The 22,555-nt window shown below is 49.0% G+C and overlaps 2 protein-coding genes across 3 annotated transcripts in view; one reads left to right on the forward strand and one right to left on the reverse strand.

The window, feature by feature from the left end:
- FAM110A (family with sequence similarity 110 member A) overlaps nt 1-16,329 on the reverse strand; it is a 29,891-nt gene extending 13,562 nt beyond the window's left edge. Inside the window, exon 1 of one of the 2 annotated variants that reach the window (XR_013839644.1) lies at nt 16,161-16,329. The gene's annotated coding sequence lies outside the window, so the exon portion shown is untranslated. The remainder of the gene's footprint in view (nt 1-16,160) is intronic. The other variant, XM_079979785.1, reaches the window with a different exon arrangement.
- The window catches only part of ANGPT4 (angiopoietin 4), a 130,808-nt gene that overhangs the window by 92,705 nt on the left and 15,548 nt on the right, over nt 1-22,555 (forward strand). The gene's annotated exons all lie outside the window — the stretch shown is intronic.

Here is a 22,555-nt window from a genome sequence, read left to right on the forward strand (position 1 = left end):
TGGCCACCTCATGAGAAGAGAAGACTCCCTGGAAAAGACCCTGATGCTGGGAAAGATGGAGGGCACAAGAGGAGGTTAAGGGGTGATATGATAAAAAGGTAAAGGTAAAGGTACCCCTGCCCGTACGGGCCAGTCTTGACAGACTCTGGGGTTGTGCGCCCATCTCACTTAAGAGGCCAGCGCTGTCCGGAGACACTTCCGGGTCACGTGGCCAGCGTGACATCGCTGCTCTGGCGAGCCAGAGCCGCACACGGAAACGCCGTTTACCTTCCCGCTGGTAAGCGGTCCCTATTTATCTACTTGCACCCGGAGGTGCTTTCGAACTGCTAGGTTGGCAGGCGCTGGGACCGAGCACCGGGAGCGCACCCCGCCGCAGGGATTCGAACCGCCGACCTTTCGATCGGCAAGTCCTAGGCGCTGAGGCTTTAACCCACAGCGCCATGATAGCCATGTTCAAATATATAAAAGGATGTCACATAGAGGAGGGAGAAAGGTTGTTTTCTGCTGCTCCAGAGAAGCGGACACGGGGCAATGGCTCCAAACTACAAGAAAGAAGATTCCCCCTAAACATTAGGAAGAACTTCCTGACAGTAAGAGCTGTTTGACAGTGGAATTTGCTGCCAAGGAGTGTGGTGGAGTCTCCTTCTTTGGAGGTCTTTAAGCAGAGGCTTGACAACCATATGTCAGGAGTGCTCTGATGGTGTTTCCTGCTTGGCAGGGGGCTGGACTCAATGGCCCTTGTGGTCTCTTCCAATTCTATGATTCTATGATTCTAAGAAGGGGATGACAGAGGACAAGATGGTTGGACAGTGTTCTCGAAGCTACCACCATGAGTTTGACCAAACTGCAGGAGGCAGTGGAAGACAGGAGTGCCTGGCGTGCTCTGGTCCAGGGGGTCATGAAGAGTCGGACATGACTAAACGACTAAACAGCAACAACAAATGAATATTCTAAATTGTAAAACAGAAAATTTAATAAAAATCACACACACACACACACATACACACACACACACACACAAAGTGTAGGCACTGCCACACTGAATGGTCAAGTCCTTAAAAATGTAGAATGGGCATTATGTGGCACCTATATTATTGCCAATTCCACCAATCAGAGCATTAGCAAGAAACCAGTCTTTTAGTGGGCAGTGTCTCCACTTTGGAACTCCCTGCCTTTGACATGACCCAGGAGCCCTCCCTTTACTATTTTCAATACCTGCTTAAAACATTTTTGTTTAGGCAGGCCTATCCGGACATGCAAAAGGTGGCATGCGTTTGAGTCTCTTTTTAACTTGCTTTTGCTTTTAATTATATTTGGGGTGTTTTTATTGCACTTGTTTTCAACTGCCTTTCATTGATAAATTTAATGGGTGCAAACTGCCCGGAGGTTTTATTGCAACATTTCCAAACGTGAAATGAAATAAACAAATCTGCCGCCGAAGGCAGTTGCCTCACTCTGCCTAATGGTGCAGCCGGATGGCCCAGCTCAGGCGGATATTGTTCCTGCACATGGGAGTATATTATAACTAATAGCCATGGATAGCTACTAATTTGTCAAATCCCCTGTGGAAAAGAGCCTGTAAGCAAAATGAAAAGGTGAAGAGAGGAAGAAGAGGGAGGAAATGAACTGAAGTTTGTAGCAGCTGCTTCTGCGAACCAGAGCATTTCAGATGAAGAAGATTTGGGGGTGCAATCCCAATCCTGTTTGGCTGGGAGCAACTGCAACCGAATGCAAGAGGAGTTATTTCTGGGTAGACATTGTTAGGATGGTGCTGTTCAGGGCCAGATTTAGGTTTGATGAGGCCCTCAGCTACTGAAGGTAATGGCGCCCTTTATATGTCCAGCTGCCCTTTGTCAACAACAAATTGTCGCTGTTTTATGTGTTGAATATATGCTATATGGTAATTTATGGACCTAATAGGTATCTAAAGCCATTTAAAAGGTAAAGGTAAAGGTAAAGGTACCCCTGCCCGTAGGGGCCAGTCTTGACAGACTCTGGGGTTGTGCGCCCATCTCACTTAAGAGGCCAGGGGCCAGCGCTGTCCGGAGACACTTCTGGGTCACGTGGCCAGCGTGACATCGCTGCTCTGGCGAGCCAGAGCCGCACACGGAAACGCCGTTTACCTTCCCGCTGGTAAGCGGTCCCTATTTATCTACTTGCACCCGGAGGTGCTTTCGAACTGCTAGGTTGGCAGGCGCTGGGACCGAGCAGCGGGAGCGCACCCCGCCGCAGGGATTCGAACCGCCGACCTTTCGATCGGCAAGTCCTAGGCGCTGAGGCTTTAACCCACAGCGCCACCTGCGTCCCTCCTCTCCGCCTAACCCGCCTCAAAGGGTTGTTGTGAGGGACCCAGCCTTGAGTGCCTGCCAAGCGCGGAGTCCCTTGGAGGAAAGCGGAGATAAACACGTGATCAAATAATAGTAGTTTTTAACTACATGGCTCAGGTGTGCAGGTCTGAGTAGCATGGGTTGGCTTGTCATTGTAATAGCCTTGGAGGTGGTGACACCAATTCTTTGCGCTGTTCTCTGCATTGTTTATGAATAAGCGCCTGGGCAATAGAATAGAACCACACTGCAGGTGTGTTGTTAGGAGTGGTAATAAGGAGCATGGGCCTCAAATCTTTTTCAAAGTCACCCGAGTTTTGGCGAGTAATTAATTCAGAGCCTAGGACTTGCCGATCAGAAGGTCGGCGGTTCGAATCCCCGCGACGGGGTAAGCTCCCGTTGCTCGGTCCCTGCTCCTGCCAACCTAGCAATTCAAAAGCACATCAAAGTGCAAGTAGATAAATAGGTACCTCTCCGGCGGGAAGGTAAACAGCATTTCCGTTCGCTGCTCTGGTTCGCCAGAAGCGGCTTAGTCATGCTGGCCACATGACCTGGAAGCTGCATGCCGGCTCCCTCGGCCAATAAAGCGAGATGAGCACCACAACCCCAGAGTCAGCCACAACTGGACCTAATGGTCAGGGGTCCCTTTACCTTTACCTAATTCAGGGGAAGATGACCTGGGGGGTGGTTAGTGGGTAAGACATTGATTTTTGGGGGAGGGGGATAAATTAATTTTAGCTGGTTTTATCTACAGATGATTAGGGGGAAATGAACGGGGAGAACTGAAGGAGAATTTAATTTACTTCAAAGAGGAGCTCCTAGGAAAATTCATTGGGGTATATATGCTGAAGGGGAACGGATTTTGGGCAATCTGGAGTGGGGCACAAATTAACTGAGGAAATTCCCTGGGGAGATCTGGATGGGAAATTAGCAGGCTTTCTGTGATTCATTTAAATATATGTGATCCTAACCTCAACAACCTGGGAGCAAGTCCCACTGAATTCAACAGGACTTACTTCTGAGTAGATATAACTGGGATTGGACGAGAAGCTAACACTTGCAAACTATATGCAAATCTGTTCCTATTGCCCAACAGCCCCAAATCTTTTAAGTATCTGGCAACACCCCCGTGGTATAGTCCCATCCTAACCTGCTGCTTGTAAGTTGCTTGGAAAGGGTGGTGGAGCAAAGGTGTTCCTTGAGTCCAAAAGCAAGGATTTCCCCGGAACCCATCAATTAATTGCAGTATTGCACAAAAACAACAACACCCCAAGCCCTGCAGTTTAGTAAGAGGTTAAATATACCTCTCCTGCCAGCCTGGGATATAGTCGAAGATTGCAACAGGAGAAGAATGTCTACGTGTCATCACAAGGGTGTTTGCAACCTGGGAGGCTGAAACTATCCTGCCCTCTGGGTTTGGGAAGAAACATGTCGGCAGGTCAGGCTCTTCAGGACTCAACCATTAACCTGACAACAGAGGCATTTGCAAGGTCATGCCATGCCACCAGCAATTCACACAACCATCTGTTTTATAATAATAATAATAATAATAATAATAATAATAATAATAATTTATAACAGTGGTACCTCAGGTTACATACACTTCAGGTTACAGACTCCGCTAACCCAGAAATAGTGCTTCAGGTTAAGAACTTTGCTTCAGGATGAGAACAGAAATCGCGCAGCGGCAGTGCAGCTACGGCGGGAGGCCCCATTAGCTAAAGTGGTGCTTCAGGTTAAGAACAGTTTCAGGTTAAGAACAGACCTCCGGAACAAATTAAGTACTTAACCCGAGGTGCCACTGTATTTATACCCCTCCCATCTGGCTGGGTTTCCCCAGCCACTCTGAGTGGCTTCCAACAAAGTATTAAAATACAGTAGTCTGTTAAACATTAAAAGCTTCCCTAAAGAGGGCTGCCTTCAGATGTCTTCTAAAAGTCTGGTAGTTGTTTTTCTCTTTGACATCTGGTGGGAGGGCGTTCCACAGGGAGGGTGCCACCACCGAGAAGGCCCTCTGCCTGGATCCCTGTAACTTGGCTTCTTGCAATGAGGGAACCGCCAGAAGGTCCTCGGTGCTGGACCTCAGTGTCCGGGCAGAACGATGGGGGTGGAGACGCTCCTTCAGGTATACTGGACCGAGGCCGTTTAGGGCTTTCAAGGTCATCACCAACACTTTGAATTGTGCTCGGAAACGTACTGGGAGCCAATGTAGGTCTTTCAAGACCGGTGTTATGTGGTCTCGGATGAATGAGCCTGACCTCCGCGAAGCTGCTTTATACTGAGTCACACCAACAGTCCACCAAGCTCAGTATTGTCTACACTGACCGGCAGAGGCTCTCTAGGGTTTCAGGCAGAGGACAAGACCAGCCCTAATCTGAAGCGGCCATTGGGGCTTGAACCCGAGACCTTTTGCCTGCAAAGCAGATGCATCTGACTTATGCTGAGTCATGCCCACCTAGATCAATACTGTCTGCACTGACTGGTAGCAGATCTCCACGGTTTCCAGACAAGGGACTTTTCCAGTTTCAATCCCTCTCACAATAATCCATTATAAACTGGTCACACCTGGCTGCTGGGGGAGGCCTTAGTCAGGCTCAGCCGGCCTGTGGTTTCTGACAGCTCACTAGGCATGGTCTTTCTATTTCCACACCCAGGAGTAGCAGCTTGAAACAGAGGAGGAAAAACTGCTATTCCCAGGAAGGTGAATTCTAGTCCCAAAACCACATGTGGGATAGACGCAGTTGTGTGCCCTTGTTTCTCAGTTTGAACCTTTTCCCATGGTCCTGTATGTAATAATAATAATAATAATAATAATAATAATAATAATTATTATTATTTTTCTATATACCCTGCCCTCCTCGGCCAGAGCTGGGCTCAGGGCGGCTAACACCAATAAAATCACAGCAAAAACATAAGGGGGGGGGGACCAATTTAAAATACAGGTTAAAATGCAATTTAAAATGCAGTAAAAGTAGCCAATAGATCAAGACCATAAGGGGAGGGCAACATAAGGGTCAGACTGAGTCCAAACCAAATGCCAGGAGGAACAGCTCTGTCTTGCAGGCCCTGCGGAAAGATGTCAAGTCCCGCAGGGCCCTGGTCTCTTGTGAGAGCGTTCCACCAAGTCGGGGCCAGTACTGAAAAGGCCCTGGCCATTGTTGAGACCAATCTAACCACCTTGCGACCTTGGACCTCCAAAATGTTATCATTTGTGGACCTTAAGGTCCTGTGCGGGGCATACCAGGAGAGGCGGTCCCGTGGGTACATGGGTCCTACTTGCTGTGTGTTCTGATTCTTTGGGTGGTTCCTGATGGGGTGAAACTGAATTAAATCGGGGTGGGGGTTAAATATGGCTGTGCATTTTGATGACAAATATATTGAGTGGGTGAGAGGGGTGGGTGAGAGGGACGCAGGTGGTGCTGTGGGTTAAACCACAGAGCCTAGGTCTTGCTGATCAGAAGGTTGGCGGTTCGAATCCCCGCAATGGGGTGAGCTCCCGTTGCTCAGTCTCTGCTCCTGCCAACCTAGCAGTTCAAAAGCACATCAAAGTGCAAGTAGATAAATAGGTACAGCTCCAGCGGGAAGGTAAATGGCGTTTCCGTGCGCTGCTCTGGTTCGCCAGAAGTGGCTTAGTTATGCTGGCCACATGACCCAGAAGCTGTACGCCGGCTCCCTCGGCCAGTAAGGCGAGATGAGCGCCACAACCCCAGAGTCGGTCACAGAATCATAGAATCATAGAGTTGGAAGAGACCACAAGGGCCATCGAGTCCAACCCCCTGCCAAGCAGGAAACACCATCAGAGCACTCTGGACATATGGTTGTCAAGGCTCTGCTTAAAGACCTCCAAAGAAGGAGACTCCACCACACTCCTGGGCAGCAAATTCCACTGTCAAACAGCTCTTACTGTCAGGAAGTTCTTCCTAATGTTTAGGTGGAATCTTCTTTCTTGTAGTTTGGAACCATTGCTCCGTTTCCGCTTCTCTGGAGCAGCAGAAAACAACCTTTCTCCCTCCTCTATGTGACGTCCAGTCCACAACTGGACCTAATGGTCAGGCGTCCCTTTACCTTTATATTGCATGGACAGACATTGCTAAAAGCAATGAAGGGTTGAGAAGTCCTGATCCCACAATAAACACCCACCTCAAAGAACCCTCTGTGTTCTACTAGCGTGTTGGGGTTTGGATGATGAGGTCGAGGTTCAAATGTTTGCTTAGCCATGAAGGTCTGGCAGATGCACCACTGCTCAGCCAACTCTACCTCGCAGGATCAGTGTTGGGATGAAATGAGAAGCTGACGGAACAGTTCTGCAGAACAGCAAATCCTTCGTCACAGTCCAATGACAGCTTGCCAGAGTTCCTGAGGAGGAGCCACGCCACCTGTGGGGTTTAGACATGTCCTAGGATGACTCAAGAGCCTAAACTGCACGGCGCCTGGCAAACCAAATATGGAAGAGGAAGTCCCAAAAGTGGTGAGAAAGGGGAAACCACAGAAGCTCAGATCCAAGCACAGGCTGTTCAGGAAAAGATTGAGCAACCGCCACGTAGTGGAGAAGTCAGGACAAGAAATAATAATAAATAATAATAATAATTTATTTATACCCTGCCCATCTGGCTGAGTTTCCCCAGCCACTCTGGGCGGCTTCCAACAAAACACTAAAAGACAATAACCTATTAAACATTAAAAGCTTCCCTAGCTGCCGCATTCTGGATTAATTGCAGTTTCTGGATCACCTTCAAAGGTAGCCCCATGTAGAGTGCATTGCAGTAGTCCAAGCTTGAAAAGCACCGTTTCTGCTTCCTGTTCATTTACTCAAGCACATGTCCCACCCTGTCCCAGAGGCTCGAGGTAAACAGCAAAACATCTATTATGAAAACAGAAATTAAACCCATCCTATACCCTAGGAGGCTGCTCTAGGCTCCTTTGGAAAGAAGGACAGGATATCATTAATGTTATGGGACGAATGACGAAAGTGGGACCTGCAGTAAAGTTTGGGCTCTCCAATTCCAGCAGCGCTCTGTGGGACACGAAAATGTGGCACCTCCCGCCTTTTGCACTCCATTCCACAGCATTGTTGGGGTGCCCCCGGCAGTGTGGCCCTCCTTGAGGTCAAACCGGTCAAGCTACCCTGAAACCGCCTCTGCAAAGTGCTCCTGATCAGGGTTCCAGCCAGCCACATCAGGAAGCTCCATTCCATACTTCAACCCTCCTGGTTTTCCACCTCCCCTACCTTCCCAACAATGAGACCCATTTGGCTAAGTCTGCTCGCTTATGTGTTTGCACAAAGTTTTGGGGAGGTTAGACACAGGCTTTTTGGGGGAACATCTGTTCTTATTTGTTTGCAGGGAGGTTATATGACAGGGCATCAAGCAAGCCTTATCCCAAACTTTGTATTTCCTTTTCACTTTTCTTAACGGCAGAAATGGATTTGTTGAGCAAAGGCACGAAATCAGCTCTTAATTATGCAACCTGAGTTTGTTAGTATGTGATTGTATCACACCTGAAAACGCACACACATCCCTTTTAGCGGGATCTATCTATCATCTATCTATCTATCCTTTCTTCCTTTATTTCTTCTGCAAATATTGGTGCTTTCCTGAGGCTGCTGATTCCTCTCTCTTGCTGCAGAAGCGGGGATGGCGAGGCTTACGAGTGACACACATTATCGCCTTTCTGCTTTTCTGAAACCAAAACAGTTCAAAAGCAAAACAGCAACTCCTAGTCTCCACCCAAAAAACCAGACAGGAGGAATTTCAAACCAAACAAACTTTTGTTATGCAGATTAAAAAATGCTGATGAAATTAATCACCTCTGTTTCAATCTGGGAACCGAAAAGCCTTCTGACCATAAGAGCTAATCACCAAATCATTTATTGGGTATGGAAATTCCACTGTTGGTGTTTTACAGCTCCTATTTTGGAAATGTGATGTTTGCTGGGGTTTTTGCCATTTTTTAAAAAATAAAAGCACAGAAGTCAGATGACCATCTGTCAGGAATTTTAAAGCTGTGTTTCCTAAATCACAGTGGGTTGGACTTGAATGTGTGGAGAAAAGAATCGGGGAGGGGGGTTCATTCACAAAGAGACCCCACATGTGTGGCGTTATTGTGCTTCCCCTCCACAATATTGGTATCCCCCATACTCTTCCATCATAAAAAAACCCAAGTACCTAGCCCTCATGGTTGAAATATTTCTGTTGAGAAACACTAGTGAAATAGCCTGGCTCCCTTTGGTCCCAGGCAGGACTTGTGCAAGTTAATTATCACTTTCTTGAGCACGTTTGTTCTTCCCACCCATGGCATGAGCTCTTCCTGGGCTCCCCTGATAACAAGTTTAACTAGTTGAGAGGCCTTGAGGTGGAGGCTATTCTGGGCAGAGGACACACAAGAGAATTGGTTGTGGGGTGTTCACCGCTGCAGTACTGAACCTTCCCGGGTTGTGCAGGGGAAGGAGAAAGGCGTGGTGAATTTTTCCCCCATTAATGGAATGCATTATTACTACGTCTACATGGCACTTTTTGGAGCGACATAGGCAGGATTTTTTAAAAAAGGAGACAGAAAAAGCAGTAGGCGCTTCCAGTCTGAGGGCTGGGATGACAGCCGAGGACAAAGAGAAAAGCAAAGATAGCAACTATTCTGAGCAGATACGGTGGTGAGGTCTGAATATTCATTTCAGCTGGAGACAGAAGGGGCGGGTGCCCTTTGGCAGCAGCGTAGCGTGGGTTGTCAGCACGCGGGGCAAGGCAAGTAATTTGCGCCCCCTAACCCAGGGCAAGGCAAGTAATTTGCGCCCCTAACCCCTAACCTGCCGCCGCTGCCAGCTTCTTCTTGCTGCTGCCTGGGCTGGTCGGGTGTGGTTCTCTCTCGCGCTCAGCGCTGCGCTGGGCGGCCGCTGCACTGTCCCTCCCCCAGATAGTCCCTCCCTCGCTCTCTCTCCGCTCCGCACCGCAACGCATGCCTGGCACCCTCCCCCTCCACAGTGGGCGGCGACCCGGCAGCTCGGATCGGATTTGCACAGCCAGCACTGTGAGAGAGAGTGAGTGAGCCAGGTAGGGACAGAGAGCTGCGAGTGCGAGCGCACCCCCCCAAAATATTGCGCCCGGTGCGGCTGGCCCCCCCTGCACCCCCACGCTACGCCACTGCCCTTTGGGACTGGTGGAGAGGAAGGCAGGGAGTCCATAGAGTGGGTGGAGCCAGAGCCAATGAGAGGCGGAGCCAAGGAAATAGTTTTTGCCTCGGTCCTTGACCCTGCCAAGTTCTACAAGCGTGGCCTGCCCACTCGTGAGACAAAGCGAAGCAGTTGCCTCAGGCGGCAGCAAGAGCTGCTCAACGGAGGAACAGTCTCCCTTAGAAGGTGAAGGGCTCTCCTTCCATGGAGATATTTAAGCAGAGATTGGATGGCCGTCTGTCAGGGATGCTTTAGCTGAGATTCCTGCATTGCAGGGGTTGGACAAGACAACCCCTTCCAACTCAATATTTCTATCCATTTCTTGCTCATCATCTGGTCTTTGGGCTGGGTGTTCATCAGTACGCAGATGACACCCAGCTCCACCTCTCTCTTAAATCAGAACCAGTGAAGGTGGTGAAGGTCCTGTGTGAGTGCCTGGAGGCGGTTGGAGGATGGATGGTGGCTAACAGATTGTGGTTGAATCCTGACAAGACAGAAGTACTGATTTGGGGGGACAGGGGGCGGGTGGGTGTGGAGGACTCCCTGGTCTTGAATGGAGTAACTGTGCCCCTGAAGGACCAGGGGCGCAGCCTGGGAGTCATTTTGGACTCACAGTTGTCTATGGAGGTGCAGCTCAATTCTGTGTCCAGGGCAGTTTATCAGCTCCATCTGGTACGCAGGCTGAGACCCTACCTGCCCCAAAACTGTCTTGCCAGAGTGGTGCATGCTCTAGTTATCTCCCGCTTGGACTACTGCAATGTGCTCTACCTGGGGCTACCTTTGAAGGTGACCTGGAAACTGCAATTAATCCAGAATGTGGCAGTTAGACTGGTGACTGGGAGAGGCCACTGGGACCACATAACATACTGGCTCTCAGTACGTTTCCGAGCACAATTCAAAGTGTTGGTGCTGACCTTTAAAGCCCTAGATGGCCTTGGTCCAGTATACCTGAAGGAGCGTCTCCACCTCCATCATCCAGCCTGGACACTGAGGTCCATCTCCAAGGGCCTTCTGGCGGTTCCTCATTGCGAGAAGTGAGGTTACAGGGACCCAGACAGAGAGCCTTCTCGGTAGTGGTGCCTGCCCTGTGGAACGCCCTCCCTTCAGATGTGAAGGAAATAAGCAGCTATCTTATCTTTAAAAGACATCTGAAGGCAGCCCTGTTTAGGGAAGTTTTTAATATTTAATGCTGTATTGTCTTTAACACTCGATTGGAAGCCGCCCAGAGTGGCTGGTGAAACTCAGCCAGATGGGCGGGGTATAAATAATAAATTATTATTATTATTATTATTATTATTATTATTATTATTATTCAAGTGACTGGCCCTCATGATCATCAGTAGAGGCTTCCCATCTTCTCCCCAACTCCCCCCTGCCTTCAAGGCGCATCTCTTGCAATGTGTTTGCAGAGGCTCAGAGCAGAGCGACAGGAACTGGGCCGGGAGATCTAATCTACAGAGGAGGCAGAGCAGAAGTTTCTGATGAGCCATTCCAGAGACACCTCTAAACTTTCCGCACCCTCAGCGCCTTTGGGTGCAGCTTGCGTTTCCGTGCCTCCCACATCTTTTCCTTATTTTGCAAACACCGTGTCTTCAAACAGGGTGAGCCAAGGTGCTAAATAAATCCTGAAATTATAAGATGATTAAAAACAGCATGCACCGTTTAAATATAGACGCGGGGTTTGCAAAATAAAGACGTCTGTGCAAATGTGGTCCCTGTGCTGAATCAAGGATTAAACTCCTAGTTCTCGTTGGCACAGTGGGGATTCTGCCAAACGGTGTGTTCTAAAGACCGGTCCTTGCACCTAGGACAGGCCCCTTTGCCAACCTGATGCCCTCTAGATGTTTTGAACTACAACACCCAGTACTGGCTTGGGCTCATGGGAGTTGTAGTCCAAACCATCTGGAGGGCACCAGGTTGGCAAAGGTGCCCGCCCTAGGTGCCAGGCATGAAGATACTCCAGAAAACAGAGTCCCAAGCTACCACAACCTCCAACTGCCGAAAGGAGTTCCTTTGGCCTTCATTGTGTTTGACTACTCTGTGCTGTCCAAGAGACGTCTTGGCTCCTGTTCTTTTTCATGCAAACAGAGAGGTATCATTCAAATTCGGTGCCGGGAAATCGCAAACTGCTACCTTCCAAACAAAGGCTGTTAATCAGTAACACTGATTCTTTTTTTAAGTGTTTGTCTCAGCATCCATTTCCTAGGTTTGAAAGCTCTTTTCTGATCTTGACTTGTATTTGTTTGAATTTTTGAAGTTGGGATGTCCTGGGAAGCAGCACCAATGTTCTGGATGGAGAAAACTCGAGCAAATGGACCGACAGCTTCGGTTATTAAATTCATGGGGAACAAATTCAGAGGTCTACCGATACCTTTTAGCTATGAAAGTTCAAGACTTATTACGCTGACTGCGTAAAGGCATTTTATCATTATTATTAAGTTGTCAAAAACTCTTGTTAATTTGTTAAGGAAACTCCATGTGCAGAAGCAGTCTACCACTGGGAATAGGGTGCTGCAGGCAAACAAAAGGGGAAGGCTGTTGCCTTCATTTCCCTGCTTGTAAAAGTAAAGGGACCCCTGACCATTAGGTCCAGTCGTGGCCGACTCTGGGGTTGCGGCGCTCATCTCGCTTTACTGGCTGAGGGAGCCTGCGTACAGCTTCCGGGTCATGTGGCCAGCATGACTAAGCCGCTTCTGGCGAACCAGAGCAGCGCACAGAAACGCCGTTTACTTTCCCGCTGCAGTGGTACCTATTTATCTACTTGCACTTTGACATGCTTTCGAACTGCTAGGTCGGCAGGAGCAGGGACCGAGCAACGGGAGCTTACCCGGGATTCGAACCGCCGACCTTCTGATCAGCAAGTCCTGATCAGCGTGTCCCTTCCCTGCTTGTGTCCTTCCCTAAATACTTGGGAGTAGGGGTTAAGTTAGATCCCTGGAGTCCTCACAATGCATTCATTGAGCATTCACTCTGCTTTGCTTGTAGGGAGGTTAGATGACGCTGTGTCAAAGCCAGTATTATCCTGCACTTTCCAGTATATCATTTTCCCTCGCTGCTAAAAAGCCTGATCCTCTGGGGGAATCGGGTTTGTTGTGCAAGCGCGCCAAACCAACCACAATTGCGCAAACCTGAATTTCCCAGCGTGCCACGGGATCTCACCCAAAAATAGCAAGAAAGTCTGGAAGCTCCAGGGGGGCAGATTGGGGGCTGTTTCAGGATGGAGGGAGTGAAGAGGCCTCCACACACCCAACTCTGCTATCAGATAGAAGAATGTTGGAACTAAAAAGAGAGAGAGGTCACCACCTATTACATCAGGGAGGTTTTGGCTTCAAGGAGTATCTGAGAATGTTTGACCACAGACAAATAATGCGCGAGGAACGGGTCATATTTCGTCAGCCAACTGCCTAGAATTACTGCAAATAACAGGACGGGCCACAGGCAACTCAGTTTTTGTTAGATTCACTAATTACAATGGGCCTAAGTGAGTCATGCCTGTTAATTTCAATGAGCCTACTCTGAGTATGAGTAATGCTGGATGCAACCCATTAGCTCTAATTCTCCCTGCCTCGTGCTTAGGCTCCTTCTCATGGTTTTCAGGGGATCTCAAAGCAAAGGATCACAAAATTGTAGAGTTGGAGGGGAACGCACGAGTCATCTAGCCCAACCCTCTGCAATGCAGTAATAAATCAGATTCAGGGGTGGTAGCACAGTTCACCAGCCTATTTTCACTGCTCTTTTTTTCTATTTTCTCGGCGCCCCGGATGTCAGAACATAAGAAGCGCCTGCAGGATCAGGCCAATTGCATCCTGTTCGCACAGGAGCCACCAACCAGATGCCTATACGAAACATGCAAGCAGGATTTGAACACAAGACCGCGGAGTACCAGCAACCAGAAACATTTCTGCCTCCAACCGTGCAGGCAGGGCCTAGCCATGGTGGCTAGTGGCCACTGAGAGCCCTCTCCTCCATGAATTTGTCCAATCTAGCCAACTAGGCTGGTGGTTATCACTGCCTGCTGTGGGAGGGAGTTCCACAGGTTAACTACACACTGCGTGAATAAGTCCTTTCTTTTATCTGCCCTGAACCTCCCAACTTTCAGCTTCCTTGCATGTCCAGGAATTCTAGTGTTGCGAGAGACGGAGAAAAGCATTTTTGACCACTTTCTCCAAGATATCCGGCTTCACCCAGAAGCACAAGGCACAAACAGACTGTCCCCTTACCCGGTACCATAGCTACAGGAGAGGGCCAGCTGGGGTTTTTGCCCTGGGTGAAAAAGGTGCCATTGAGGATCCCAGCCTGTGTGTGTGCACACTAATAATAATAATAATAATAATAATAATAATAATAATAATAATAATAATTTATTATTTATACTCCACCAATCTGGCTGGGTTTCCCCAGCCACTCTGGGTGGCTTCCAACAGAATATTAAAATACAATAAGCTACTAAACATTAAAAGCTTCCCTGAACAGGGCTGCCTTCAGTTGTCTTCTAAAAGTCTGATAGTTGTCTTTCTCTTTGACATCTGGTGGGAGGGCGTTCCACAGGGCGGGTGCCACTACCGAGAAGTCCCTCTGCCTGGTTCCCTGTAACTTGGCTTCTCGCAATGACGGAACCGCCAGAAGGCCCTCGGCGCTGGACCTCAGTGTCCGGGTAGAACGATGGGGGTGGAGACGCTCCTTCAGGTATACTGGACCGAGGCCGTTTAGGGCTTTAAAGGTCAGCACCAAATGTATTTGAGGGTTGCCCCTGCCCTGACTCACCAGGTGCCATCCTATGCCATTGAGACACTACTAGGCTCCACCCCGGTCTCAGTTGGCCCCACCCCTAAGCTCCCAGGCTCCGCCCACTGCATCTCAGGCAAACTGGCAACCATACGTCTGCTCTGTGTGGGTTGACCATATTGTACTTCCTATTATTTATGCAATTTATGATTCTCTCCTAGATCAACCCCACCCCAGCAGGGTGTTCTGCATGATGCCCTCTTTGAGAAAATCCCTTTGCAGGCTCCCCGCTGCTGCTGCTCCAACTCCACAAGCTACCCGCCGGCAGTGCAATTCCATGCATGCTTACTCGGAAGTCGTTTTCACTGTTCTCAATAGGCCTACACCCTGTAAGTTTACGCTTGCAGCTTTGGTGTAATCACGCAGCATCCAGTTCAACTATGGAACTCCTTGCCACAGGAGCCAGTGACGGCCAGTGAGATTAGGATGCTGAACTAGATACGCCATTGGCCTGATCCGGCCGTCTTGTCTTATGCTCTTATATGGATTTGATAATAACAGTGTTGCTCAGCAATTATTCCTCTGTCCCACATCTGCCTGGCTTATCCTAATTATAGTGTGGCTCAAGAAAAGCACCTCTGAGGTGCATCATGCCAGAACTGCTGGCTTGTGTTAAAACAACAACCACCATCACCTTTATAAAGCAACGTAGGTGACTTTAAACAGTGAGCCAAGTTACACGGCCAAAACAAGCAAAGAAGCAAATGTTCCGTCCCTCAGGAGGTTCCTCTTTTAGGAACCTACAAGATCTATGGTGTGAAAGAGGAAACAACACACTTCTAGAATCAGTAATGCTCAATTAATAAGCAAAACCTGCAGAGCCTTTCATATTTTTTGGACAAAGAAAGGAAACAAGCCCTCGTTTTGGGGATCCATTGGCCAGCACCCCTCTAGCTAATTAACGCTGCAAATTTGCGCCACAGCAGAATATATTTCCTTATCTATTGGGGAAAGTCCATTTTTTAACTTTTAATAGGTTTTATTGCAGTAAACCGCTGTGATTTAAAAAATAAATAAATCATACAGAGGTATACAAATATTTTTATACACAATAAATAAAACTCAGCTCACACATTCAAACACCACAGCATTTTATGCTTCAGAGTGTGTGCCTCTACACAACATGCACTAGCGATAATGTCTTCAGGGTTTCATTAATCAGTAAAGCAGAATTTTTAGATCCGGTACCAAAGGGAAGACGGTGCTATTTCACCAGTTATATCGACTCAGAAGTGGTGACAGAGAGAGACTCCTTTGCAGGTCAAAAAGGACACACTCTGGTGCCCCAACACACAACCTCGCCTCGTGGGAAATAACCCTGGGAAATGTCTATTCCTTTCTTCCAATATCCACCTTTGAGGCTTCCCCAATCCATATCCGGCTGTCCCTAAGTAAACCAAGCTGCGTGCCTTTGCTTTGGAAAATGAAAGCAATTAAAACAGAACAAAATAAGGCTAGACGTCTAGAGCTGCCCTAAACGATACGGAGCCAGTTCCTTGCTTGGTCTCTCCTTCCGAGCAGGGTCTCTTGGCCAGAGAGATCTTTCCCAGCCTGTTCACTGGAGGTGATGAACAGCGACCCTGGGAACGACCTCCTACCGGCGGAGCGCACTCCAACACTAAAGAAAGCGCCTGCGCTATATCTGTTGAATTTCTGCCTGCCGCGCCGCAGCTGAAGCCCTGCGAGAGATGTATTTTTTGGGGTGGGGTGGGGTGGGGGCGTGGACTGGGGAAGCAGGAGCTTTGCGCTACTTCAAAGAACCATCTGGCTTCGAGCCTCTTGGGGCAGCTGCCCTTCCGGTCTCCTTCCCCTCCCCAGATTATACCTCGTTCTCAAAAATGATCAACCAGAGAGAGAGAAAGAGAGTCCTCCAAGGTCTGGCATTTTACCTGTCCCAGGTGAGGCTCTAGGATTCCAGAGAACCGACCGACCAGCCAGCCAGGAGCTCCCCAGTAATAAACTGCTCTCTTCGGTGCAGGCGCGCGTTAAACTTAGCCAGCTGACCTGAGGGCTCAGGTAACCTCATTGCACAACTTCCTGTTTACACTCACCTGGGGAATTTCCCTTCCTGTTCTCTCTCTCTCTCTCTCTCTCTCTCTCTCTCTCTCTCTCTCTCTTCCACCCGCCTAGGAGCAGCAAGAAATCCGCGCATGGGGGAACCAACTGGCCGCCAGTTCCCACGAGCCAGTGCGCAAAGGACGGCCCCACTTGGCGTAGCCAAGCTCACCTGGGCTCAGCTTCCCTGGAAAGCTCCCTGCGCCCTGCGGGGATGCGCGCCCCCCTGGGGTCAAAGGGGGTGGACTTTGGAGGAGGCTTCCCGGGATGGGGAGTGGGGGAGGTCCCCGCCAGCTGATCTGCCGGGCGCGCCCGCCTCGTTCTCCAGCTGATGCGTTCAGACAAGCTGAACATTAAAAGACAGACGGCCTGGCCCCCCGCCTCTCCCCACCTCCGCCTCCTGCTCCCTCTTTGCCCTGGGCGGATTGCGAAGCGTGACCTAGAAAGAGAGAGGAGGAAGGCAGATCCCGGGCGCAGCAAGGAATCGCCCCTCCGACATCCATCCCCCGGGATCTGGGGAGAGGCAGACGTCCGGAAAGCCGGGCGGGCTAATGGAAAGCGCGCGTGGCCTTTGCGCGCAGCGGAGCGAAAGGCAAGCTGGTTGCAGCGCCTAGGAAGTGAGCCCTAGTCAGTTCAGCTGATGGGCGCTGCTATTATTATTATTATTATTATTATTATTATTATTATTATTATTATTATTATTTATTACATTTGTCAGACGCTTTCTCTTACCCAGGGCAACCCAAAGCAACTTCCAGCCAACCACAGAGACATTAAAATCAATGAGGGTAAAAAAAATGAAATGAAATAATCACACCAACTTCTAACAGGCTTAATTAATAGGATTCTTATTAGAGTATATTGCTAGTATATTGATCTGAGTTATTTGCTGCATTTATAGCTTGACTTTCCTCCAAGGAGTTCAAGGTGGCATAAAAAGGTAAAGGGACCCCTGATCATTAAGTCCAGTTGTGGCTGACTCTGGGGTTGCGACGCTCATCTCGCTTTATTGGCCGAGGGAGCCGGCGTACAGCTTCCGGGTCATGTGGCTAGTGGTTATTATTTTGCTTATTTTATTTATATCCTGCCTGTTCCCTGGACTGGGGCTCAAGGCGGCTTGCGCAGATTAAAAATGAGATGAATAATATGCAGTAAAAGATCGTCATTAGAAAATAATTAAACAGTTACAGAATTAAGATGATGAAGAAGAAGAGTTTGGATTTGATATCCCGCCTTTCACTCCCTTTTAAGGAGTCTCAAAGCGGCTAACAATCTCCTTTCCCTTCCTCCCCCACAACAAACACTCTGTGAGGTGAGTGGGGCTGAGAGACTTCAAAGAAGTGTGACGAGCCCGGGGTCACCCAGCAGCTGCATGTGGAGGAGCGGAGACGCGAACCCGGTTCCCCAGATTATGAGACTATCGCTCTTAACCACTACACCACACTGATAGAAACAAACCTGTTGAATTACAGATAATAAAAGCCCTATTTAAAAGTCCTTTTCTTGCAAGAGCCCCCAAAGCCTGCAGGAATAATTCTTCACCTCCCGGCAGAAGCCAGGCTAGCTCCTCTAGGTAGGAGGTTCCAAGGGCTAAAGACCATGAATTGGCATGGCCAGGAAAGCCTTCTGCAGGAGGCTCAAAAGAGTCACTGAGGGTTAGTGCAAACAATACAAGGGTTGATGGGCTGAGGGTTGGAATAGATGACCTTTGGGGGTCCCGTCCAACTCTACAATTCTAATAATATATTAGAATTCTAATAATATATTACAATTTTAATAACATCATGGTTTTATGTTGCCAACTGTCCTGTGATCCCTTGGGGAGACAGAAGAACTAATGCCAGAGCACCGGAAGAAGCAAAGATCACCAGTGTTGAAGCAACAATTCTTCAACATCAACTTTGTTGGTCTGGTCATGTTGTGCGGATGCCTGATGGTCGTCTTCCAAAGCAACTACTCTATTCCGAATTTAAAAATGGAAAGCGTAATGCTGGTGGTCAACAAAAGAGATTTAAAGACTCTCTCAAGGCAATTTTTTAAAAAATGTAGTATAAACACTGAAAACTGGGAAACACTGGCCTGCGAGTGCTCCAATTGGAGAACAGCCTTTACCAAAGGTGTCATGGGCTTTGAAGACCCTCGAACTCAGGACGCAAGGGAGAAACATGTTAAGAGGAAGGCGCACTTGGCAACCCTCACCTTGATCAGCTCCCACCTGGAAACCAACGTCCCCACTGTGGAAGGACGTGTGGATCCAGAATAGGCCTCCACAGTCACTTATGGACTCACTGTTAAAACTATGTTTATGGAAGACAATCTTACTCGGCTACGGTCTTGATAGACCTACATTGGCTCCCAGTATGTTTCCAAGCACCATTCAAAGTGTTGGTGTTGACCTTTAAAGCCCTAAACGGGTTCGGCCCAGTATACCCGAAGGAGCGTCTCCACCCCCATCGTTCTGCCCGGACGCTGAGGTCCAGGGCCTTCTGGCGGTTCCCTCATTGTGAGAAGCAAAGCTACAGGGAACCAGGCAGAGGGCCTTCTCGGTGGTGGCACCCACCCTGTGGAACGCCCTCCCATCAGATGTCAAAAGAGATAAACAACTCTCTGACTTTTATAAGACATCTGAAGGCTGTCTGTTCAGGGAAGTTTTTAATGTGTGACATTTTAATGTATTTTTAATCTTTGTTGGAAGCCACCCAGAGTGGCTGGGGAGACCCAGCCAGTTGGGTGGGGTACAAATAAATTATTATTATTATTATTATTATTATTATTATTATTATTACTATTATTTATTTTTCATTAATTATCATTAATTATTATTACGGGGGTTCGCCAGAGAAGAAGAAGATAATCTTTGGATGAAAGGCAGGATATAAATTAAAGAAATAACAACACCAACAACATTGCAAGCTGCCTTCATAGAATTCTAGAGCTGGAAGAGACTCCAAAGGTCATCTAGTTCACACCCCCTACAAAACAGGCTCGGACTCACAAGTCTGAGCCAGACCATTGGTCCATAGCTGTCAACTTACAGATTTAAAAATAAGGGACCAGCAGCCTCAAAAATAAGGGATCAGCAGCCAAAACAAGGGATTTTGCTATTGTAAAGAGTTACATACATTGGTAGGATTGACAGATGCTGTCAATCCAGCATGAGGCGGTTGCAGCACCACGGCGGCCGCTGAAGCGCCGCCCTTCTGCATCCCTCTCCATCCCCTCCTCTTCCCCCTCCCTCAGGCTGCCTCCTCAACCGCCACCACCGCTGCCGCCTCCGGGCTCGCGGGCGGCGTGGTTAAGAGTCTCCCTCCCCCCCCCTCGGGCGGGGAAGGGCCGATGGAACTCCTCGCGCCAGGACGGCACCAGTGCTCGCTCTCTCTCTAGTGCCGGAGGACCCCAAGCCGCTGCTTCTCTCCCGAGCCAGGTGAGCATGAAACCCGGGAAATTTAAGGGACATCATCAATAAGGGACAGCAGCGGGACACGGCGCTGGGATAAGGGAGTTTCCCGCTAAATAAGGGACGGTTGACAGCTATGCATTGGTCCATCTTGTGCAGTGTTATCCACACAGGCTGGCAGCAGCACTCCAGAGTTTCTGGTCTGGAGTCTGTCCTACCTGGAGATCCTGTGAGGGATCAAACCTGAGAGTTTTTACGTGCAAAGCATGTGTGCCACCAGTGAACCACAGCCCTTCCTCAACTTCTGGCAGGCAGTGAGTGGTGGTTTTCAAGAGGGTTTCCCACCTGGCCTCACTAGGAACATTTGTGTGTGTGGCGGGGGTGGGGGGATGGTTTCAGCAAGGAGGGGAAAAAGACTCTCCATTTCTTGCAGAAGCTTCGCAGTCCATGTGGAAGACACACACACACAAAACACACACACACACTGTTCCACATTCTTGCTGCGCTGGCAGGCGTCCAGCCCTGGCACCAACTGCCAAGCCCACAACCCAGTGCTCAGTCCGACAACGATTCCTACAAATAAGTCCTTTGTTCGGGGAATCAAATACAATGTGGCCGTTATCCCGCTGAATGCTTGGTCTTTGCTTCTGTGGGTGGGGGAAGCTACGCCGAGGGAGAGGGAAACCCGTCCATATAACTCCTAAGATGGGAATAATAATAATAATAATAATAATAATAATAATAATAATAATTTATTATCTATACCCCGCCCATCTGGCTGGGCCTCCCCAGCCACTCTGGGCGGCTTCCATAGAAACCAAAAATACAGTAAAATATCACACGTTAAAAACTTCCCTGAACAGGGCTGCCTTAAGATGTCTTCTGAATGTCAGGTCGTTGTTTATCGCTTTGACATCTGGTGGGAGGGCGTTGCACAGGGCGGGAGCCACTACCGAGAAGGCCCTCTGCCTGGTTCCCTGTAGCTTTGCTTCTCGCAATGAGGGAACCGCCAGAAGGCCCTCGGCGCTGGACCTCAGCGTCCGGGCAGAATGATGGGGGTGGAGACGCTCCTTCAGGTATACTGGACCGAGGCCGTTTAGGGCTTTAAATGTCAGCACCAACACTTTGAATTGTGCTCAGAAACTTACTGGGAGCCAATGTAGGTCTTTCAAGACCGGTGTTATATGGTCTTGGCGGCCGCCCCCAGTCACCAGTCTAGCTGCCGCATTCTGGATTAGTTGTAGTTTCTGAGTCACCTTCAAAGGTAGCCCCACGTAGAGTGCATTGCAGTAGTCCAAGCGGGAGATAACCAGAGCATGCACCACTCTGGCGAGACAGTCCGCAGGCAGATAGGGTCTCAGCCTACGTACCAGATGGAGCTGGTAAACAGCTGCCCTGGACACAGATTTGACCTGTGCCTCCATGGACAGCTGTGAGTCCAAAATGACTCTCAGGCTGCGCACCTGGTCCTTCAGGGGCACAGTTACCCCATTCAGGACCAGGGAATCCTCCACACCTGCCCGCCTCCTGTCCCCCAAAAACAGTACTTCTGTCTTGTCAGGATTCAACCTCAATCTGTTAGCCGACATCCATCCTCCAACCGCCTCCAGACACTCACACAGGACCTTCACCGCCTTCACTGGTTCTGATTTAAAAGAGAGGTAGAGCTGGGCATCATCTGCATACTGATGAACACCCAGCCCAAACCTCCTGATGATCTCTCCCAGCGGCTGCATGTAAATGTTGAAAAGCATGGGGGAGAGGACAGAACCCTGAGGCACCCCACAAGTGAGAGCCCCGGGGTCTGAACACTCATCCCCCACCACCACTTTCTGAACACAGCCCAGGAGGAAGGAGCGGAACCACTGTATACTCGGAGCAGCCCCAGCCAGAAGGGGGGAAATGAATCGGGCCACTCTGATTTGCACTTTGAAATGGGTCCCAGGAGGGGTTCTGCTCATCTGACTGTTTGGCCAGAGTGGTGCATGCTCTGGTTATCTCCCGCTTGGATACTGCAATGCGCTCTACCTGGGGCTACCTTTGAAGGTGACCCGGAAACTGCAGCTAATCCAGAATGCGGCAGCAAGACTGGTGACTGGGAGCGGCCGCCGAGACCACATAACACCAGTCTTGAAAGACCTACATTGGCTCCCAGTACGTTTCCGAGCACAATTCAAAGTGTTGGTGCTGACCTTTAAAGCCCTAAACGGCCTCGGTCCACTATACCTGAAGGAGCGTCTCTACCCCCATCATTCTGCCTGGACACTGAAGTCCAGTGCCAAGGGCCTTCTGGCGGTTCCCTCATTGCGAGAAGTGAGGTTACAGGGAACCAGACAGAGGGCCTATTCTGTAGCTGCACCCGCCTTATGGAATAACTCTGTATCAGATGTCAAGAAAATAGACACCTGACTTTTAGAAGACATCTGAAGGCAGCCCTGTTTAGGGAAGTTTTTAATCTTTTATTGTGTTTTTAATGTTCTGTTGGGAGCTGCCCAGAGTGGGGGTTGGGGAAACATGATGGGCAGGGTATAAATAATAAATAATAATAATAATAATAATAATAATAATAATTAAGGTAGTTGCTGGGTTTTGTAAACTGCTGCTCTCCCTTTTTGCGGGAAAACACACACAACCTGGAAATCATAGAATTGTAGTGATAGGAGGGAACCCAAAGTTCATCTAGTCCAACCCCCAGGAATGCCGGAATATCAGCTAAAGGATCCCTGGCAACTGGATTCCTCAGCTGGTTAGGGCATGGTACTGATAATGCTAAGGTTGCAGATTTGATCCTTGTAGGACACAGTTGAATGTATTTGCATGGATAGACCGATA

The sequence above is a fragment of the Podarcis cretensis genome, assembly GCF_951804945.1.
Source record: "Podarcis cretensis genome assembly, chromosome: 6".
NCBI classification, from domain to species: domain Eukaryota; kingdom Metazoa; phylum Chordata; class Lepidosauria; order Squamata; family Lacertidae; genus Podarcis; species Podarcis cretensis.